Below are 20,653 nucleotides of genomic sequence, written 5' to 3' on the forward strand. Positions count from 1 at the left end.
GCCACAGCGTTAAGGCCTTCTGGCCAACGTTGCTCCATTGAAATGGAGGCCACATACAAGATCACGGCGGCAACAGCGGCAATGGCGGCTGCAGTGGCAGCGGTAAAAACCACCAAATCCTAAAGTTCTACGAAACACGGAGACAGTAAAACAGAGAAGAAGAGAGCAAACGTATAGAATGTGCTTATTCGTCTGCTGCTGCTATTGCTGCTGGCACTATTATCCGGTCGGCTACGCGGTGGACAGCGGCATCGACAATGCTCGTTGCGCTCTCACGTGGGTATTCTATGGCATGATACATGACAGAGCCTATCAAGTTTAATCAGTTAACTTGGCGCAGGTTTTGTATGTCTAACGGAAGATGCCATGAAATTTGCTTTTGCCCAGTGAAAGAAGAAACGAAAATTTACCCTTAAAACTTTCACCCTAACCCAACATTTTCCATATAGCAACACCAATGCTCATTGGCGTTATACAAAATCAACAACAAATGCAATCAATGGCGACTGAGAAATGGACGTCCCATGAGGGCTGTATCCCTTCTTGTAAATTATTGAATCACTGATGCTTTTGCACGCAGCAACCGATTGACAATTTCTGCTCAAGCAGTCGATGATCTTTTTTCTGTTAACCAATAATCAATAACAACTGAGATCTTCAAGCAGTATATGGCCGTCTAATAATTTCTGGAGTGTTGTTTTTGATTTGAGGAGGCATACTCTTTTGCTTCTTTTTCTTATATTTAGCTCTGGCGTTTTCCTAGATACCATTTGCTCCTATGGCCAAGGGGACGTAGGCAATTCTTCGGTTCACCGTTCTTTACATACGGTGACTGACAAATACGGCTGTGGCCGGGGTCGTTGGATCACAAAGTGTGACTACAACGAAGGCCGTCGCGTAACGTGGCGACAACGCCCAGGACGGCAGCAACCATTGTCTGCGTCGTACCCGAGACTTCCAGCAGGACCGGAAGAAGCATACTGGACGAGGACGAGGGCGATGGAGATTTTATTCTCCCGTAAATTTTCCTGCTCCTTTTCTTTACCGATAAATAACACACAGTTGTATGCATACATTCACACGCACACATCCAATGGAACATGCTAAAATTTGCCTGGATAGACCGTTTGTTGCAGGCTGGTTCATTTATACACTTTGTGGAGTGAAGCTTGGGACGGCGGAAATTTTTACCGGGCCAAGCGATTGACTGAGGCAAGATGGAGAAAAACCTACACATAATCCTTTTGCGCTTTTATTTTTTATTCGTTTATCAATTTTCCTCCTGCCTTAAGCCCGCTGCAGTGCGCTGATGATTCCGAAACTGCAGGTTCGGCGCCATAGTATAAGGAACGACCACGCTGCACCGGCAAACGTGTGGGAAGACTGACTGAGGGCTGTGTGCCCAAGTCTGGCTACAAACATATGTGCGGATACGTCTGTATGTATCATAGAATTATTAAGGAAATAAAATAAAAGATCTCAATGGAAAAAAACTTACACGGGGAGGAAACTGCCTATTCCTACAAGGCACTTATACGTATATATCCTCCGTATACGTGCATCGGATGATAGCTATAAAGGCGCATTCAGACCTTAATATATATAAGAGCCAGAAGCGGTTGCTAAAATGTTTGATGTTAGGAAGCTTTTACTCAAACTTTATATATGTTTATTAACTCGTAGAACTTGAAGGTTGTCACATTTGAGGTACGAGAACACGTTTTTTTTACGTGGTGAAGGCTAGCTTACCCATTTGACTGGAGTGCCAAAGAGTTCTTATCAGAATAGTCAGATGGTTATGGTGGCCTTGTTATTGACTGCTTGGCCGGCAGACGAGGTAAGTTGGTGCCTAGTAAGTTGTGTGCTCTTAAAAGGTTTGCCTACAGAAAGAGATAGATGACATTGGCCAGCCGTTTGTCTAATGCAATAACGCCTCTGGGCGATAGCGGACGTAAAACTCGAAACACAGAGAGACTGATGTGTAAAACGTTAAAATTTAGCTATAAAAATAGCTTCGTAGAGCAGCCAATAAGCGACAAGTTCGTCCCATTTATTTAAGGAATGAATCATAGATACGTCGGCCAAAGAACACTTATCCATTAAATTAGCAATCCTATACGGTGTTTAAGAAAAGCGTCCTAAAAAAGTATATTTGTTCCAATTAGCGTTGCCGTCTATGAGAGAAAGATTGTCCTTAGAAATTATTTCTATATTTAATTACCAAAACTCGACAACGAAGCGCCTCCTCGGATGAAGCCCTAGTTGCCGGCCAAAATTCATATCAAAGCAATTGCTTTAAGTATGCTATTTTAAATGTTACGAGCCTAGGTACAACAGACTTACAGAAACAGAATATACATATATATATATATATACCTAGGCTTGTAATCTTTAAAATAGCATACTTAATATATATATATATATATATATATATATATATATATATATATATATATTGGGAATAATAAACCAAATATTTCTGCATTTGGCTTTTAAAAGCGAAAACACGCGTTACATGGTCACGGATAACTCTATTTTTAGTATCGTTCTAGACGACCTCGTAACCTTCACCAAGTCAGTTTGAGCGGTACTGCGAACGAGAATAGCTCCCGTTGCCGTCGCGTTAAGCCAACCTATGAGTAAGCGATTTGCCGCGATACAAAAATGGCATATCGATCTTAGTCAGTAAATTGTGTTATGTTAATTTAAATAACAAACTGTCGGTGAATTAGTAATAAGACACAGATGAGAAGTCTGGAAGCCTAAACCCTTAGCTTTATAGAAAAAAAAGGCCTGTTAACATATTACCAATATTATTTAGTCCTGCATAAGTGGAACGTTTCATTATTTTCATTATTATTATTAAACTTTATTATTCCAGTATTTTCCACAGTCTACGCTCGACGTTTTGTGGCAGTTCATGCAGCTAATGCGAGCGTGATCGTCCTATCTTCATAAAGCATTCTCTACTTCAGTAACAAGCGCATATCTAAGGGCCCTAGTCACGCGAATTGCCGCCAGCTAAACAGCTGTAACGGTTTTAAAACAAGATGTCTGCCGTGCCACACGGCACCCGACGCAGCGCCTGCTAAAAAACGCGCCCAAAAAAATGGCGTGCTTGGCTTCAGTTAGAAGAGACATAAGTTAGATTGCAATGTAGCAGCTGATTCCGATCGCATAGAACTGACGCGCTATACGTCACAGCATCTGACTGTAGTGATTACTATGCGAACCGCAAGAGGTCACCGCTGTAAATCTAAAAAATACAGCAACGTTGGAAAAAATTGTTTGCTAGCATCTAAAATTTTGTCTAATTTTTTTTTACTTATTCGGGTGCAGCTCTTTCACTCTTATGTACTTTCGTCGGGACACGCCATTGCACTTTTCATTAATCACGTTATCAAATATCTAACAACAAAGTTTTTTTAAGGAGGACACTTTAAAGTACGTTAGAAAATCGTACGGTACAATCGAAAATATTAGGCAGCAATACAATTCATATAACTTGTAATCTTCTACTCTTTTAGGGTTTTTTTTTTTTTTTTTTTACTGAAACTGTATTTAATCTTCACGAAATGTTTTGTCTACGCGACGATTTTCATCGTTTACGTTAATGTTTATTAAACATAGTTTCCGTTTTCCACCCGAGTGCAGCTTCAAGTTGAAACTTAATCTGTTGATGAGTAATTTTCGAAAAAACGCTCGTCCTCCAATCCGCCAAAAGCCGTTTATCTTTAACTGGCGTCAGGCGATATTATATGTATAGATTTGTTAAGGAATACAAGGGAATCAAGTTCTGAGCCGAAAGCAGACCAACAGGTTCAAAATGCCAATGATTCAAAACGGCCAAATGGTCTGAAAAGTGCAAAGAAACACAGAAGGACTAATCATCAGAACTTATCTGTGTGACTAAACTGACAACGGATACATTCCTCTTGAAAGCAGCAGGTAACATGTATCTAAACGATAAAAAGTATGAGTAGAAATTGCTTTTTTTCATAAATTTTGAGTCATTTGAATCTCAACTCCATCAAGAACCTCTGGCTTAGTCTCACGGAAAAATTGTTCGAACTTTTGGAAAGCTGCATGGAAATCAGCAATAACGTAGACTTTCAATTTCGGCTAAAAAGAAAGGGCGTTTATGATCTAGTAGAAGGTTCCGAACAAATCGGATAATAGCCGATGGTTGCGAAAGATACAGCTCTGCGCTATAACGAGTTCGGGGGGTTTGCTTCTAATCAGAACTGATTCTTTTTAACACAAAGGATACGCCTGTTATGACAAACAGACCGACAAAGTCTGTTCGAATTCGGATTGATCGTAGCAAGCTTGCGCCCGATAAAAAAGCAATGTTTTGATACTATGTATTTATAGAAACGTGTATACAATCTGGTGCACTTCTAAGAACACACAATGTGCATAGATGAATTCTGTTGTAGTACATTGAGCTGTAAATGGCCCAGGAAACTCAAACCGATACATACATACACACACATTCATAGGGAAGATTGTTTATAACAGCGTTTTCCGCTCTCATATCTTAGTGTATCCTCTGCGGTAGTTTCCCACACGAGAAACAAGATCCACACATTTTCTGGCTGTGTGTACATGCATGCATCGAAGTATTGCAAAATCTTTAATAGTGCTCTGCGTAATGCAATGCGTAGGTCTGACTTTCTATGTTGTCCAATCTTACCGTCTATTTGCTTGCTAGACTGACTGCTGGTATAGCCCCTCTTAACTTCTTCTAGTGTGGTCTGGGCTGGTAATTAGACGAACTAGATAACCCTACTCACACTTTCCTTCGTAGAATAGATTTATAGTGGGTAATTCTTGCCAGCGCTGCGGGTCCATATCCCGTTCGCTCGCCTTACCGGGTTGTCTTCGTTTTGCACCCCCGACTTTCGCTGTTCTCTACATCCCTTGCTCTTAGTGCTATCAATTAGGTCCGCAAGATCGTCGTAAGCAAGCTGCGTTCTTATCGTCCTTGTTCAAACACCATAAGATTTAAAGTTAGGTACCAGCTGTCGCTCTCCATAGAGTACATAATAGGTCAGGATCTGACTCGGACCTATGCCGAACTTTTGAGCAAGTACATATAATAGTAGCAACTTATGTTTGCATAATAGATACTCTATCTAGAAACCTCAGCCACTGTTTATATCGAATACAGAGTTTGCATGATGACGAGGGTACGCTTATATGACGCTCTTCTTGTACAAAATGATTGTTACTTTGCACGTAATTAAAGCAATCATTATGGCGTCGACTGTTCAAGCTAAAATATGGCCTCGCTAATGATACGACAGGTCGCGATATGATATAGCACGTTTGCACGATGAGCCACATCAACGTATGGACGCAGAATGCTCTCAAGAGGAAAGGAGTTCTGTTAATTTAATCAAGTCTGTCGCGATACCATATTCCGGTATCGAGAGAAGTCGATAATTATTTGCTAAACAGTACCCGATGTCTAGCTGACGCGCGTACGTTGAGATATTTATTTGTCCATTGGGACCTACCAATATGATTACATTCAGTTAAGTAAGACAGTATAAATGTTACTAAAGAGCCTAACGTCTAAGAACGAAAAGTAAGTCCTAACAATGCTTAAGGCTAATGATCGGTCTAAACATATATCATAGCTCTGCTTTGTTACCCGCCGTACAATATGAACGAACGCGATCCAACTAACGGGTTGTGTTTGCTGTTTGTCTTTTGATGAAACGATCACTCGGTGATCGAATCAAGATTCACAAGTACCTATCCATAATCTGTTCTAGAGTATAAAATAATGAAAGAATGGCACAGAAAATGTTCAGTGATCTACTAGGTGTTGTCGGAGCAGGCTAACCTGTTGTGGCTCTACGAAGGTAGGCGTGTCGATAACGTCCCGTTGCTTATGATTCCGACGATCCGAAAAAGAACATTAGGTAAAATTAATAATAATAATAATAAGATAAAAATACTCACAGATAAATGAGTTCTACTGTTTTTTGCTTCTACATTGTCCTACTAACAGGTGCCGAATAAATGAAGAAATGTGATTAGAGGTAAAGTCGGAAGGCAGTGTTAATATTCAGCAGGTGCTATTACTGTTTTGTGCACGTATGCAGCGGTATCTGCGTGTACAATTATATTTGAATTAGTATTTGTATTATGTTATAAGCTAAATAAGGTCGGAATGCTGAGCAGAGATGACTCGGTCTGTCAGTTTTCTAGAGTTCGTAGGAGCTCTGCTAATATACGACTATGGCCAATGCAGAGATAATCGAGTGAAAAAAACCCAATTGAACGGAAAAACATATCAACGCAACATACATGCTCGGCTACAAACTCTTAGTTTCACCACTCAAAAGGTCTTTTAGTACCGCACGATTATTAAACCCGTGTTTCATCGCAGTAAAAATAGCTCACCCCTGAAATTATTTCTACTTTTATTATCGTCCTTCAGCTAGCTCGACGACAGTAAATTTTTCGGGCGCATTGCGTCTAGCATATACAACCATAACATATACGTAAAATTTCATGAGAGGGGAAGATTGTCGGAAATTTGAAAACGATTGGTATATGTCTTCGACAAAAATAACTTAAGATAGAACGCCTTAAATGTCTGCCAATATTCATTTTATTTTACAGTTGATTACGATAGAAGCATAAATGCTACCTAGACCCATAAAAAATTGGTGCCACTTATGATATAGATCGGCGATGAAGATAAGATTGTCACTTTTGTTTTGAGAACCGACTGATGCTCTCCGTAGTGGTCCACCAATTACGGAAAGAGGGGGCAGAACTGTTGTAGGAGTTACGCAGTACAGACACGTGAGTAGCCATCATATCGCCTAATAACTAAATGTCAATTACCAGACAGTTTTACGCCATTTGAAGAAAGCAGGCTTCGAGAAGGGTTTAATGTACGGAAAATAGTGTACACGATCGTAGTTCTACCCGCGAAACCCCACGAATCGAGGCATTTCTAAAGCGGCCCGTAACGAGTGATGAAAAATGGATCATATAAAAAAAAAGAAGTCTACAAATAAAAAAATTTATTCCACGGTCTGCGTCGAAGCATAGATTGATATCAAAGAGAGCGATACAATGCGTTTAATGGGATCGGACAGATCTCGGTCAAAAGATTGATCCGGATCTGTACTATTAGCGACGAACCAGATGACAGTGAACCACTGAAGAGGTCGAATAAACCTAGCGAATAAGACGGCCCCATCTTTCATCAATGACAATGCTAGATCACAGACATGATTAGCTACCCGGCGAAGATTAGGAGAACTTCGATGACAGATCTTATTGCATTCGCCATATAGCCCAAATCTTGCAGTGTCAGAGTATCATTATCTTACTTACAAGTTAAACCATACCAAGCAAGCAAATAACGGAGCCTTATAGGTAAAAAAAAAATGGCGAATATTTAGTTTGGTAATGTTATATTACAAAATGAAAAAAATATTTTAGCTTAAAAATAGTCAGTACTTTTTCGGCAACCCGGTATAGATGACCATCCCCTTGCACACAAGTTCTAGCGACACGCTATGGTCTAGGTTCGAGCCCGTGTACGGTGGGACCAGCCAGCCGTTTGGTGCAATGCCTAACGGTGATATAGGATATAAAACTCGAAACACTACAGGGTAGTCCATTCAAATCAAGGCGGGCAGTCGATTGCAAAGGGCATGTGCCCTTCTGTGACGAGACGAAAGCTAACTCTTTTATGGACAAGTCAATAAACTTGTCATGGCGCAAAGCAACGCGTTTTTTTCTCAATTTTAACAAAGGTAAACCATTATTGGATTTCGCAATTTACTCCTAGCGCGACTAAAAGCTTGGTTGAAATCGACAATCTAAACTTTTGATATTTTCCCTACACCTTATACAAATAGAAAAAAATTATTTGGAGTAAATCGCAGGACCTTGAATTAGGTTTAGATCTAAAGAGCTCAAAAAAGGCTCAAAAAAATATTTTTGGCAACTTCAATTTTTTATATAGAAATTTTAAAATTAACGGCCGTTTTGCAGAGCAGAATATCAATCGTCGTTTGAGTCGTCTATGTGGTCTCCACCGGCTTGCCTCTTTGAGATTGGCTGCTTTGGGCCACTGAATTTCTGGGACTCTAGGCCCACTGTCAGCTCAAAATTCACTTCCGTCGGGGTTTTCTACATATAGAATACTTGAACGACACTTACAAAACTGTGTTTATACACACCAGTATTGCCTGACGCGTGATTACATTCAAGTTATTGGTGTGTATTCGATGTGTATATATATATATATATATATATATATATATACATCAATGGTTGTTATATGATTCAACCTTTATAATCCAAAATTATCCTAAACGTCCTGGATATGGTTTTTATATTATCTGCTTCGCGAAGATGAGCATTACTTCGCAGGATAGGAATTAATGCCGATATAGGACAAGTATAGTAGATAGGAAATCTATCAGTGAGGGGTTGCAGGATCTTCACAAAGGCAGGATGTTCTACTTTATTGGTTAGTTCGCTTTTTTTTTTTTGAACATGGATCATCGCTATCTATGAATAGATTTTCAATAAAATAATTATGCTCCAATTTTAATTAAAGCTAGAATTAGAAGAATAACTATTTTTGAATACTGAATGTGTTTTTTATACCATGTTAATACTAACATCCAAAGGGTGTTTCGACTGTTCGATGTGGTGGAAAATATATCCTCTATATACTACTGCATGCTCCATAGGTAGCTTATTCATTTCATATGTGCACAATAGGTGAGAAATTTCGGACGCGTGCGACTAATGCAAGACAAATTCTGCAATTTGCAATATTCACGGCCTTACTAGCGAAGGCAAAACGTCCAAAAATGCTTATTATAGCTGACCATGTGTCCCAGCATGCAGGCGCGAACTAAGGTCACACCGAAGTTAACAAAACTGGTGACCGACACGTGCATGTCTATACTGATACATATGCACCTATTTTACAAAATCCTTTCATGTATCAAATATTGCGTTTATACAACATTGACGGCCCTACATTCTGCAGCACTACGACTGCTATGTAGTATAATCTCTCACTGAAACTCGTCAATATAACTTAACATTATTTGAAACGTTGCATGGTTGAAACACGATCATTAACAAGATGTTCTTTAAGCACTGAAAAAGCACTGAAAGCAGTAAAAATCCAACCATCCACAAATGTTTTCTACAGCATTAGATTACTAGAACAGTTCTATGTAGGTTTTATATGCTACGCTATATAAAAAAGGACATTCTTTTTCCTGACCTGCTGTTGAGATGTGAAAGGTCATAATTTAGATGTTTTTATCTACTTGATACGCGTGCGTCAGTAGTTGATGCTGTACCTTAGAACCGGAAATACTTTGTTAACTTTAGACCAACTCTGCATGAACTTGTATTTAATCCGATATATCGTAAACGAGCAGACCACACTCTTAGACGTTTAACTGACAACTTTTATCTGACAATCTATTAACCGTGCCCATACAGCTCGTTTCTTATAAATGGAATCTGAATGAACGTGTTACACTTAAGGCAATTCCTTTTTAAGCGACTAAAATCGTTTGGTGCTGACAGAAAACCAGAACGCTTTTTAATTCTAGAAAATATATTCTGGAAAGTTTTCCGGCCAACTCTTATGTACGCGTCGCGTTTTACGCTACCATTATGACGTTGCAGATCTCACTAGCGAATTATCTTGGCTTTAAGAGAGATGCCACACTGGGACGGAATGTATCGGTTCGGTGCCAAATCATATATGCCTCAATTGTCTTGCACCTTAATTTTTTTTCAACCTGCCTCTGTGTTTTTCCAGACGTTAAAACGGTTTTTACATTTAGTTAGGAAAGACCTCAACTTTGCCTTCGTTTTTTATTGATCGTCCGAAAATTTTAAAGAAGTTTTAGCTTGAAATTTATAACTTTGTCAAGAAAAAAAACCTTGAAGGAAACTCCCACTGGCTACAGCGGTCGGGGCAATATTGGTATAAGCGTCTGGTGTAAAAAACGCCACGCGACGTGTGAACCGGCGCATGATCGCAGTGAAAAGTTTACAATGCGTTCATCCAAAGTTTTTTGGATTTATTTTGACAGATCACGCTGTGCAATCTTTTTAAACGTTCTGAGAGTACTCGTTAATGAAAGTAAAACCATAAGTTTACAATTCACTGGTTCGTTATAATATGTTTGCCGCGCAGACATTTGAATTTTTGTCATTACGCTATACCTGCATATGCACGTCTCGTTGTCTGTCGTAACGCAGTGGGTTCATTAAGGCTTGCCTTAGATAATTGTTGACGGATCTTCCAAATGAGGCTCTTCACAGCACAATCTTTGCTGTGAGCATTTTTGAACCCAAATATCAGTTAATATAGCTCCTGTAAAATGTCTTTTTCCTTCGAAAACTTCCTCAGGATCACAGCGATCCTCAAGCATGAGTTATGTTGCTTACACGTTTTCAGCCGTACGAGGTCTTCTAAACAGAAGGAACAAGACGACGTGAGTTGACAAAAGCAATACCTTGGGTGATGAAAGTTTTCCTTAGGGAATTCTCCAGTAGCAAGCTTGAAAGAAAAGATAGAAATCAATAACTTTTCGTTAAGGCAAAAAAGGCAGGCCGAGTCATATCAATTTATCATAATCATATCTGGGAAAAATGCTGGGAAAGGTTACCTCAGGAGCAAAACAAGTGACTATAAATATATTTCAGCATCCTAGAATAAAAGTAGTAAACACTTTGTGAGATAGGCGACATGTTGTTACGCAAAGAAGGGTCTGGTGAGAACGCAAACATAACAATATCTATTCGCATGATATACAACCCTTGGTGCCCACAAGTGGTGTTGGCCCTTTAGTGCGAAACAAGAATAGATTTTTCCAGGAAATATAGTCCTATTTTTACTTACCTGATGTAAACACATGTATATGGTCATGGATCATCTGCATATATATATATATATATAATGTAATTATTCTCTCAAGGATAGAAATGTGGAAGGCAATGTATAGCTCACATATGTAGCTATTCTGTCGTATGTTTGGCCAGGTGGCTAAATGCTGAAATTTAGAGGCAAAAATTCTTCTGTATTTTTGACTTTCGTGAAACCTTTACAGCTGCATAAGACTAAGCGGTAATGATACAAAAAGAATATAAATTTGTACCTGCTCAAAAAATCACGCAATTGTGCCTGCGAAAGACTCGCCAAAGGGCAATACCTTTTTACTACGTTATGCCTTATGGGATATTTATGGTTATTGATATGGAGTTGCGAACACAGGGCAATTAAAATGAAATTCTTTGTATTCACCTTTGCTGACAGTAATTAAAGATTTCAGGTCAACAGTCATCATAAGTATCACAATGATTATGAGGCTATTAAAATACGTTACATCATATGGAATGCACCAGTCGAGTTCCTAAAATCTTAATTTGAGCTACTTGTTGGGTGTCCTAAAGATAGTGCCAGCAGACAACGAGCGGTATGATATCTAGGATTGTTTTTCCCACAGCGGGAGCACCTAAACCCATCATCAAACCAGATGAAAGACCTGTTCCTGATTTTTTTCATCCAGTTCATAAGATTGGTCTTCAAGTGATGGGAACTCGGAGTGGCGATGCATGTCTTCGGACAATCGTAACGAATCGGCTAAGAGATACGCGAGATGGTTTGATTCCAGTGCTCTACTAAGAAACCGAGCGTTGTCGCCATATAGTCATTCGAGGCTGCAAGAAACAAACGATAAGGCGATTTAATCGCCCATGTAGGCGTAATAGCCTTTCTGCATCTCCCGAAAACTTCTGTCGTTAACGGAGATAAACGAGCTTGAGTAAAGAAACCGAGTAGGGTAGGTGAGACGCGATTCGGTTGAGTAAAAGGTATCAGTGGCCATCATCTTGCCTCTCCTTCTGAAGTTCATTGCCTGAAACTTGACTCGTATACCCGTAAGCCGTCCGGATACAGAATAACTTAACTAACCTTTTTGTTCTTTTTTCAATCAAGTAAGTCCTCAAGCAATATGGAGAAAAAGAGTGAGCGTAAGTAGTCGGTTTGATCCAGGTCACTTATCTGCGGAAAAGCTGGAAATTGGCCTTTATCTTGCGAAGTTGCAAAGAGAAAGTTGGATACGTTCCTATGACACTTTAATCAACCAGCGGGAACATAGTTTTACTCCTGGGCGTCAAATCGATAAAAAACAATTTTATAGATATGAAGTTTTCTAGCCAAGAATCAATTTTATACATAAAAACTTCAATTCCAACTATGGGATTTTAGCCAACTGTCCAGGATCTAACCACGGAAGTCTTGAACATTTAAGTTTTTTTCCATAATAAAAAATTATCAGGACACATTCACACTCTCCTTTTTACTGAATATTTAAAGACGGACCGATTTTCGAAACTATCGATTAGAAGCTCACGCGCTTATCATATATTACTATCTCCCTCTTTTTCTCGGAAAACCCCTTGATGTGAGGAAGAACCAGTTCCAAGTATTAACTAAATATATGTACACACATTCACGCGACGGATCGTGTTCGTTCATTTATTATAAAATCGTTGTGCACCTATACAGAATTTTGTTAGTCTAGCATAGACCTGCTATGAAATGTACGCCAGATTTGAGTATACCTAAATCGACGCTAGCTTTTTTTTTTTTTTCGGAATTTCGTTGTGGTGCAGAGAAACGGAAATAACTTTTCGTCATTTTTCCAATATTGGGCCTTTCTATTCACAGCACCCGCACTCTGATACCAATTGGGGTCACAGCGAAAATCTCACAATGAACTTAGGTGTACGACTCTAACACAAACGCCCAACTTAAACATTAAGGATGAAAATGTTCAACCGATTACATCGACTTCTTCCTAAAGCCCATGATAATTACGATGGTCATGGTCGTAGACGCTACCCACTATTTTTCGTCTGCCTCTCGTAATACGATGGTGATAATAAAAATAATAATCATCATCTAAGCATACCAACATATATTTGACGGGAGGAGCTATTGGTGACAATAAGTGCGGCTTGTTGGACCGTTTTGCGATATAGGAAGATTTAAAATCATCCAGCAGCATCCATGGTAGCCGACGGTCAGCGTCAAATCCGTACCAGCCGACTACGGCAGTCAACAGACGTACCAAATGTCTAATGAATCTATATAAACAGCTCCTCTCCGTATGTGACGTCATCCGCTATTTCCTTTCGTCGGAAATGATGTCTATTGATCCGCTACGGGTTCAGCTGGGGTGAGGAACAAAAAGCTGTTTGAATGCTAACTTTATCTTCCGTTATTACGCGTCGCGTATTATCCCTAAGGCGCCGGTAACAACAAAACCATTACTGCACGCACGTACACCATTCTCGAAACGTGCATAAGTATGTATGTATCACTATAGCAATATAGTAAGCTATACTAAACAGTATACGTTCTTATTGTATTTAGTCGAAAGCCAATCGATAAAGAAATACAGAAATGTAGATGAAGCAAGGTAGAGTATACGAATTCGAAGGAATGACCAAAGAGGGCTCCTTTCAAAATATTGCATTGTAACATGACGGGCTGGATTTTGGAATAAGCCGGTTGCAGGCAGCAACGCTCGGTCCCTTGTGCGTGCTCCCTTTATGAAATCGATGGACAACACTTAATAACAATTTATCTTCACTCTTTGGGGAATTGCAATGGTACGACGCGGTTCGACCCTTATCGCCATTCTAGTGTATGTGTGGTAATGGTAGCCTTGCAGCCTTTTCGAAGCGGCTTGAGCATCAGGTAGGCTTTGTTTAGCAATACGGCGGCAGACCATTTGCTCATTGACTGTAGGTGCCATACGCTCGTGCAGATTGGCGTGCAATTGTTTGAGCATTTGTGTGCGCGCGTGTATGTGAGTACGTGCATGGGTACGGCTCTTCGATGGACGATGTGCTACTCTCAGCCGACCGATCGACTATAGTTCCGTTATGCAGGGGACGCTCCCACAAGGCACCGGCTATAGCCTCAGCCTGTACAATCACTATTAGCTAAATGGGAAAACAATGCCAAAAGAAGTAAAGATCCTGGATTGCCGGTCAGGTGCGGGCGGCCTTGTTGTCGGAGGATGTTGAGACAGGTGAGAGTTTCTTCGCTTTGAAAAAGTGAAACTGAGAAAGGGACAAAATGTTGACGACAAAAGATTGCTGAAAAGCAAAACGATGACAAAGGTAAACAATTACATGGAAAGATTTGTCGTTTTGCGCAAGCGGCGCCTTGTTTGCGTGTTACGGCTGCAGAGTGTGTAGCCCCCCAAATTTCGCTGTGAACTTTTCATTTACTTTATAAGTAAGTTGATCTTGAAAGAAAATCCTGGAACGTCAATCGGATACCACTAAACGAATAAGTGTACTGATACAATAGTGAGATTGCCGCTGGAATGATGATTTGTAAATTCAGCCCAAGGCTTTACAGAGGTATTTACTAAACTTATGCCATTAATATTTGCAAAATAAGGTAGATCACGCCGCGGAAAAATTGATGAAAAGTTACTTATATCTAGTTGTTTAAGCGGCATTTTTTATAATGAGTGTAAGGTTAAAATCAACAGAATCTTAAAAAAAAATTTGCTAATCAGGGCAGAAGGCGGATTATTGAGCTCCATTCAAAGTAACAATAAGGATTTATATGTACGTATCAAGCGCGGCTAACGCATTAAGCAGACATTTTGAGCAGATATCGAAGCGCTTGTGGTGTGGTGATCCGGTGAATTTTGATATTACCTTTTCAATTCCTATTGAATTAAATATATATATATATATATTTTTTTCTCTTACGATATTTCATTTTTCATTGCTAAACATTTAATTTTTCTAAACTATATATATAATTTCCATAGATTTATATATACAGTAAACAGAAATTCAAAACGAGGACGCGATTTAATAAAATTCTCTAGGGTGTACTACTTGAATCTATTTTTGCCCCTTCCATTGGCAACTTAATAGGCACAACGACCAGGAGGTTAACAGATAATTGCTGCTGCGAAAAAAGCTTTGCGATAAATCCAAGTCTAGCTTTTAACATATGCCACACAATAATTTTCAGTCAGGTCTTGCTACTGTGTACGATGTATAAGTGATCCAGATTTGACGTACACCACAATAGATTTATACAAATCAGCTAATTGCCATGTTTTCCGCCATTGAGAAAACTTTGAAGATTACAAGATAACCCTCAAGCGTTTGGAAACGCACTTTCACGGCGGAAAGCCATGAAAGAAACGAGGGCTGCTCTTTCGGGAGCGCATCACTAACGAGCTAATCTTGACCAACAACTACGCCGTTGTCTCGTTCGAAGTCCGTTGAGTTCCGTATCAAACCTAGAATGCATCTAGCCATTTATCAGAATACATTGATTTAATAACTAGGTACATCTAGTTGAGCCTGACTACTAGTGCCTTCGTAGGAACTAAGGAATGGTCAAAAAGCTCGATTATATCATGATCTATTTTCAGTTACTCATCAACTGTAGAACGGGTGTGTAAAGCTCGGATCTGTGTTATTCCGTAACATAATTTCAACTATGTATTATGCTTTTTCAGTCAACTAGGTTGTCCTTTGTCAAGCGTAAACCGGATTATCGAATTAGATATAAAGGATATTTTGCACCGCCAAAGGACTACATCTGTGTATTAGCATACGTGTGTCGAGCTTGCGAGCTGCCAACAAATAATGTGTACATCAAGAACGACTTCTAATAGGTGAATTCTCGAAGTACGCGCATTTTTGCTTTTTTTATCCGAAATTTCCAAACATATCATCCCTATATTTTAATGCACGATCCTTCGCTGTCGCTCCGGTCTGCCACAAGATTTTCACAAGGATATTTAAATACGTAGTTTTGACAGCTTAGGAACTTTGCCTGCCAGCCAATCGATCACTCTGAAGATCCGATATCGCACAACACCGAAAATCAACATTATCTTCTTGGGCCCCAAGAATCACCCACCCGAAACATGCTTTCGGTGCGTTCCATCGCCCGCGTACGTGTTCTGTTGCAGCCTCCGCTCATTCGACTAGGGCGCGCTTATGTTCCGGCCCGAGCTGCCGCCCGATCAACGAGTGATTGTGTATGGACTACGCGTGAGCAGTAGCCGCTCATAGACGCATTGACGTTTTGTGATCAAGAAAGAGTGAAACTAAGCGACACGCTTGCGTTGGTGTTTCTACGTAGTTGCAAAAAGCAAGAAGCGACAGAAAAACGGTGCTCCCCCACTTTCAGTGTCGGAAAAAATCAAAACGGCTTTCGTAAGACCTAAAGACACGAAGATAAATAAAGACGTGCCGAATTTATGTCCGCTAGCAATTTTTTGAGTCATTTACAAAACGAACGTACGTAGATACGTCGTGTACAAATATGTTTGTGAAATATGAACGGGATCTATTAAGATCATAGTTTGAGGCTGAAGTATTTGTTAATAAATGTACCATAACATTCGTACACTTAGCTAAATACGACACGTGGGTCGTTCGAGCAGTGGAAACAAGAGATTTTTTTGTGAATTCATCCATGCAATCAGGCCGCTGATTTAGCTCGCCACGCGATTGTTCGTACACACAGTGGTCTTCGTACATAGCCGACTATTTTATTATAACAAGGGCAGCAGTAATTATATGTACCGATCCGGCCCCTGGGCGGCTAACGATGTGACACGTTCGACTACTCCTGGTCTCACGAAGAACAAGATCAAATAAAGACAGTCAATTAAGTCGCTATGTGAGTTTATTTCAAATTATAGACAAATATATATACACATTAAATTCAAAAGCTATGCCAAGCCAGCCTGTATCTACCAAAGAGGTTCGATATAACTTACCTGCAGAATAAATTTAATAGAAATATAATAATTGTATTTGTAAAGTTAATAGATAACGTATTCAGGGCCGTTCAAAGTGAAGTTGATATCAACTCAGAATGTTTGTTCATTTTCGTTACCTGTTGTAAGTTTTACTTAACTATTTTCTCAGTTAGTTAGTTGGTTAATTAGATCACAAGATCTTGTTTTTGTAAAAACTGGTACTTTTCAGCACTTCGAGATTGAAAAGAGCTGTTGATAACATCAATGGCTACAGAATTGTCGATTGTTTGTTTCTATTCGAACTAACCTATCCTGTTTCACTATGCAAAATACTTAGTTTATTTAATAATACTGCGTAAAATATCGATTTTGAAATGAAAAAAATAAAGTTTTTTTTGTCAATCTTCAAATATTTCCACTATTTATAATATATATTCTAAATATTTAACAACTGCAAAAGGAGTGTATTTCTATTTAAAAATGGCGTTTGCTTTCAAGAAAAAGGGTCATGATCACTTCGTTCCTCTTCGGTCATAAAAACGTAACTAATTTCATTTAATAAGCGCACACTGCTCATGCTAACACGTATTTTCTGCGTTCTCTTGACAATACGTTTTTTTTTTTATTTCGTCAAAAAAGTTAATCATAATCAATTTGCTACGGCCATTAAGCATTGCTCCAGAAAGCTGGCTTCCATTAGAAACCGACGTGCGTCTAAACTCAGTTCCCACTCGAGGTATTTCGAGTGTTTCCAGGTAGGTAAATACGTTACCATCCGACCGCCACGACGACTAATCGTAACGGACTGGAAAGAAGCTATCATGAGGCATTGACACAATTTTGTCAACAAACTTTCACATAGGTTTCTTTATTACTGTATCTGTTAACTTGTTTAAAGTTACATAATGGGTCGAAGAGCGTGATTAACTTCTAAACTGTATGCCATAATCGAACCTAGTTTATCTACCACTAGAAGCTAAATGATTTGTCAAGTGTCACTCCAAAACAACAAGTTTAGAAGCAGATATACCGTTTAGTGCTTAAAATCAACGTTTAGTAATTCTGTTCTTGTTTCCCTAAGGCGAGAGTACCGGTGGAGTTAATTAAATATTGCAATTTGCTCAACTATTACCGACAAAAATTAAACATGTTAAAAGTTACCGTAGGCAAAATGTGTGTCAGTTTGTGCTACTCACCGAAAAAAAAAAAATCAAGCAAAATAATACAGAAAAAGAGAGACTTCGGTAATAGTGCCGACTAAATTAGCACCTACCATGATGCTCACGTTCGCAGAGAATATCAGGGGCATTTGTTATTACGAAATACCGCCTGATAGGGAACGATAAATACTGCTAGGTGTCTATCTGAAAAGTGTCATGGAACTTATAGTCATTATAGGATAGCGTGCGGCCCCATCGCAACGCTTCAATTACGGCATAAATTAGAGACAACAGAAGCAAGCATTCGACTCCCATATTCTCCAAACTTAACCCAGCGTCATCTGGGTTGTTCCTATGTTTTAGAGAGCAATAACAGGGGGATGGCGGCGGTGGCGCATCCTACCATCAGTTTTCTCTATTAAGCCATCGATAACGAAATTACTACGAATAATATTAAGAATCTCAAGTGGCTGCTAAGAATCAGCCAACGTAATGGCTTCACTGTGTAAACACTAAAAACATATCGTTCAGGTTTTTTGTTACGTACGCAATACAAAGGCGTTTCTCTTAAACGTGTATTGTCGGCAGAAGACCGACAATAGATAAAGGCTATATCGTCGACCTATATTTTAAATGGAATCCTTCTAGGTAGATAATAGTATCTCGTCCTCAGTGGTTATGTACTTCTTTGTGAGGTTTTGTTGGGGCAGACGCAAATTGAGCAATAGCGTCTGTGAAAATTTGACATAGTAACAAAAGTGATTCGAAAGTCAGTGTCCTATTGTTTATAATACTTTGAAACGGTGGAAAAAACGGAAAAAGAGATTTCGACAAATTAATCGAACGGAAACTCATCCAGTTCAATTGCGTGTCTAATTTAGTCCCTCCTTCCCCCCGACACCACCGAAGAGTGACTGTGTAAGCCGGTTGTCTGCCAGAACAATGGAGCGTACAACATGCTGTACATCTGGCTCCTGCTTCTTTATGCTTTAGTAGTCGGTAGCTACTAAAGGACTTGCAAACAGTGTGTATATCATATTTTTATCGAGACCAAACCCCGTTTTATATACGATTCAAAATTTAGATGTCTTAAATTTTATTCAGCGAGGCTTAGCAACCTAATATAGACGCTAGCTTTCTATGCATCATTCCCTTTCCTAGATATTTACCTTTTACAAAATTCGGCAATCTTATACCATCGAGGAGAAACGAAGTTATCTGTGGCATAAACGGATAATTGGGAAACGTCGTATTATATTGTACCTGCTTAGGGTCCGTAGAACTGACCTTGAGACTTAACCGGTATCAGTGCACGTATGCACGCACAGGCAGACTTCGAACGAGAAGGCAATAGTCGACTTACAATCAATGGAAGAGTGATACAAAGCTTACTATTAAAAAATAAAGTAAGGAAATAAGTCTATTATTTATGATCAATTTGATTGAGATGTTGGCGTTACAACTGATTCGCCAATACAGACGAGATACCATTCACAGAAACGGAAAAAATGCCGTTGCGTCATCGAATTAAAGTTTAAGCTCATGGAAACAAAAGTGGCTGCTCCAAGATACCAGGTGAGTGTTATACACCACACGATAGGCATGCTGTACATTCTGAGAGCTTCATTTTAAGATCACTAGGTACGTTGCTCCATGCGTTAAAGACTCACGGGGAGTACGCATAGAAAAGTCGTTGATAGCTTCATGTCAAGTAACATCGAAAACTTAGTTTCTCTCGGATTGAACGCTTGCTGCCGAAATAGGATGAGCTTAACTTAGACAATATTTGGTTTTAACTGCAACTTACTACTGCGCACTTAAAAAGCTGAAGTTATTCAGGGAAACGGCGTAGTTTTCCGCAAGGCACTCGCCGTTACACCGCTGAATTTTCGATATCGAGGCGCTTCCAAAAAGGGAATCTACAGGACCAGGATCTAGATTTGTGATATGATATTGTGCGTAACGGCTAGGTCGTAGCGAGTATTACAGCCTGAAGTTTTTACCCATCAAATTAATAACTTTATATGTGCAAAAACATATGTACGTAACGAAAAAGAAAGTATTTTTAGAAGCGTGTTAGTATTTTATTGTCATACAACAATTTTACCAAATATTGATATTCATGGCAACAATCATGAATAGCTCCTGAGTAATGCGGGGCCTTTTTTCATATACTATTCACTTGCCGGCTTGATTTACTATTGTGTATTTTTATTTTACTAAACATAAATAAATGTATAACCTTTGGAGTCAATCTGGAAGGTACTTGGTGCTAAGCCAGATTACGGTCAAGCATCTGTAACAGTTTTACGCACGAATAGGCCGCTATTTGTAGGGATCGATTTGCGCTTACGATTACCATATAATAGCGATCCCTTTACCGCGATATCCACTTTTTGCCCCTTTCCTCCGTATTGTATACGCAAATTACGTATATGCTTGAAGAGTAACAATCTACAACTACTTACAGCTAGTAGACGCAGCTACAAATATGCTCACGCTGGAGACTAAGCTTTCTGTTCCAATGCTATACCACTATCTATTCAGGTAATCTCTACGCACGTACGTACATCTATGTAGAAATAAGTTGAAAACTTTCAACTGTTTGTCATTGGTTGTCTGCTGTCATTGGAACGAGTCTCTGTT

At 39.3% G+C, this 20,653-nt stretch overlaps 1 long non-coding RNA gene across 1 annotated transcript in view; it reads left to right on the forward strand.

The window, feature by feature from the left end:
* LOC147757569 (uncharacterized) overlaps window positions 1-16,341 on the forward strand; it is a 157,956-nt gene extending 141,615 nt beyond the window's left edge. The window contains exon 6 of the long non-coding RNA XR_015320372.1: window positions 15,591-16,341. This is a non-coding gene — a long non-coding RNA (uncharacterized LOC147757569). The remainder of the gene's footprint in view (window positions 1-15,590) is intronic.
* Window positions 16,342-20,653: the final 4,312 nt, after the last annotated feature.

Source organism: Varroa destructor, unplaced genomic scaffold (assembly GCF_002443255.2).
Source record: "Varroa destructor unplaced genomic scaffold, Vdes_3.0 BEIS01000002.1, whole genome shotgun sequence".
NCBI classification, from domain to species: Eukaryota; Metazoa; Arthropoda; class Arachnida; order Mesostigmata; family Varroidae; genus Varroa; species Varroa destructor.